The sequence below is a fragment of the Pagrus pagrus genome, assembly GCF_965226575.1.
Source record: "Pagrus pagrus genome assembly, chromosome: 21".
Taxonomy (NCBI): Eukaryota; Metazoa; Chordata; class Actinopteri; order Spariformes; family Sparidae; genus Pagrus; species Pagrus pagrus.
Window position 1 is genome coordinate 27,115,433 of NC_140208.1, and position 3,319 is coordinate 27,118,751.

A 3,319-nucleotide genomic window follows, 5' to 3' on the forward strand; every position below is an offset into this window, starting at 1 on the left:
CCTTCAGAAACTTGAAAGGTTTCTGAAGGTTGAAACCTGAAACCTGGCTTGAAAGTTTTTTTTTTAAATGTCTAAAAGACACACACACACACACACTGGCTTGAAAGGTTTTTTTTTTAAATGTCTAAAAGACACACACACACACACACACACACACACACACACACACACCCCGAAACCAATGCTTAGAAAAATAATGTAGGAACAAGTTTTTCTTAAAACTATATTTATAAATACACTATTAAGACTTCTGTTTTTGTGAGAAAATTTTACTTCTGCATCGAAACACGCTTAACGGAAGTGACGTAGGCAGAGGGAGAGCGGTCGATTTGAACAATAGGAAAACAATGGATTGTGGTGCTGGTTCTGACCCCGAGGAAACTTTACATGTGTATAATTACAAATATGACAGACCACAACCGTATAACTATGACTCCATTATGCACATTACAGAGCAGAGAGACACCAGGGGGATGTCACTGTTTTGACTGTATTGAATGCTTCGAAGCAGTGCATCACTCTCGGGGCAACTGTGTCAAAGTGGTTCAGTGCTTCAGAAAGCTTCGGTTTCACCACCACTAGGCAAAAGTTGCAATGATGGCTAAAATGACCCATTCAATGGTTAAAATAATAATAATTAAAAGTAAGTTAGCCAGCTTTACAGTGTCACATTTCATTGTTTAATTTGGTTTTTCTGTTCAACCACTAGATGGCAACACCAGACATAAAATGTACATACTATTCAGTATTTTTTGTATAGCTAGGCTATTTAAATGTCTCAAATACAATAAATTTGGTTCCACAATAAAACACACATTAACAGATACACATCATGGATGCCATAGCAATAATCAAATCAAATTACACTATCATCAAAACTGTAATTAATAAAAATTTTCCAGAACATATTCAGTTTATATTTGGCTGGCAATATGCAATCAATCCAACTATTTACAATTCAACATTTGGAGAGTACAACATAACACAACTCACCATTTAAGAACGCACTCACTCATCACTTGTATTGGAATTTAGCTCGCCTCTCTTTCAAGCAAGCAAAGCGATCAATCACCCTCTCAATGAAATCAGGACTGCACCGCAGCAGCCTCTGAAGTCTGGACTTTCGTAGATGATAGAAAGCTCAGTCCTGAGCCTCTCCTTGTGTGGCATGGGGTATGCCCTCACGGTGGTATTCAGAGCCTCTTCAGGGAATGTTTTCAGATGCCGGTCAAACAGCTTTGCCTCTAGCAGCACGGCACTCACAAGGTAGCTGGTGAAGGAGAACCTGTCTTTGGCATGGCCCAGGATTGTTTCACAGATCTGTTAAAATGATAAAAATGTATACTCAGTAACACACAATTGTTAAAAAAAAAAAAAATTCTACTGGTGTTGGCATGAATGTGGCCATGATCTACTGTATCTACTGTCTCACAGTTCCAAAGTATGCATTTTATTATTCATGCAGACTTATTACTGTATCCTTGTTCGAGTATAATGGACAAGTAATGGGTGAGTAAAAAAAATGATTACCATCCATTACTGAATCTAACTCTGTAAAAACAGAGATTGTGACTTTATCACTTGGTTTAACACTTGAGTATGCCTACATCATTGGTCAGTAATGAATGCAGATACCTCTTTTGACAGCCTCTGCTACTCTTGTTCCTAAGGCTCTCCTTGATCTTGTGGTACCTGGTGCTTCTTGCTGCTGCTGTTGAGAGGAGCTTTGGTCCCTGAAGGGAGACAGATCAAAAGTGTGAGAATATGATTACAGTATGTCAATGCCATTATCAATAATTACTGTCTTTAAAAAAAACAGTAATACTAGTAAGTAATAAAAAATTGCCTGTGTTGCACAACTTTCTGGAAATGGCTGAAAAAATATCACTATTTCTGGATGTGCTAAACTTACTTATGCACACAAATGCAGATAACTAAATTGGCTCCTTACTTTTGAGTTCCTATACATTATAACCATCACAGCATGCTGACATTTAGTGATGAACATGTGCATAACTATTATTATAATTACTCTATATTATCTTACCTGATGGCCTGAACACTGCTGGTGAAGTTCTGCAGGGCACGTTTGATGAACACCATGTCAATGTCCCTCTTCTGGAGCTGTTGGTACATCATGTCAACATGAGGCATGATTTGATGAAACAGCTGTAGAAAAAATACGCAAACAGCTGTAGGAAATATACGCGGCTCTCAGCTGGATCTAATTTCGTTGGAACGACTTGTAATGACACCAAAGTCATCTGGGTGAGTAAATGATCGTATTTTATGCTAGAAATAAGGTCCAGATTGTAAAAAACGGTAATTATCCATTAATAATCAAAAGAAATATACCATCTGACCCATTTAAAAAAAAAAAACAGTGTTATGAGTATGAAAAGCCTCTGTGGAGTTATCAACGTCCTGTATTAAATCATGAATGCTGTGCAGTGAAGATGCCAACAGCTTCCTCCTTGTTGATCTTCTGGAGGGATCTGGAAAGGGGAGCCGCAGCAGACGAGGACAGGACAGTTCTGCACTCTCGCACTCTCAGAGAATCCATGAGGAGCCAAAAACGCTGACAGACATGAGAGACATATGTGAAAGGCAGAAGATTACAGTACATAAATAACACAAGATATACAAACTGAAATAAATTTATTTTTGCACAAGTTCCCTCCTGCGTCTCAATGTTTCCTTCGGTTGGAGTTACTTACTTCAGTTTCTCCACAACAGGCTGGGCAGTTAGTAAACAGAGACATCAGCTGGCTTTGGCACACAATGAACTTGTCAGTAGCCCTGAAAAAAGAAAATAACCTATTAATTTGCACCATGACACATCTTGGGCTGTGCCTGGAAAGCTAGGATAATAAGAGGTCAATCTTTATACAATTATGTAAGTGTTGGAGTTGTACCGCCTGTATGCATATAGATAGCATATATTATTAATTCTCTATATGAGTTATGTTACACTACCTGTTTCACGATGAGAAGGTCTGAGGCTGCACTGTGAGCCACAGTGGGGCACTGAGGAGCCAGGGAAAGCCTGTTGCTGCAGACCTGACTGTCATCTCCCCTGCCTCATTACTGCCGATGTCTCCCAAATCCTTCAAAATATAGCACATAAAATACATTAGGGATGTTTTAACTGTGCAAACAGGGTCACTGGGCTATAACTAAACTTGACACTTCTTTTGGCAAACCGAGTGCCTTTTCATAAGATAGGTTGTGCAAAAAACGTTGCTAACGCTAGCTAGCGTTAGTTTAGCATTGCTCACTTATTAGCAAGCTAGCTGCGCTGCTCTACAACAACATGTCA

At 39.0% G+C, this 3,319-nt stretch overlaps 1 long non-coding RNA gene across 1 annotated transcript; it reads right to left on the minus strand.

The window, feature by feature from the left end:
* Positions 1-321: 321 nt before the first annotated feature.
* Positions 322-3,095, minus strand: LOC311250014. Its single transcript, XR_014621236.1, has 4 exons — positions 2,977-3,095; positions 2,048-2,799; positions 1,636-1,733; positions 322-1,320 (listed from the first exon to the last, which is right to left on the minus strand). It is a non-coding gene; the product is annotated as an uncharacterized lncRNA (long non-coding RNA).
* Positions 3,096-3,319: the final 224 nt, after the last annotated feature.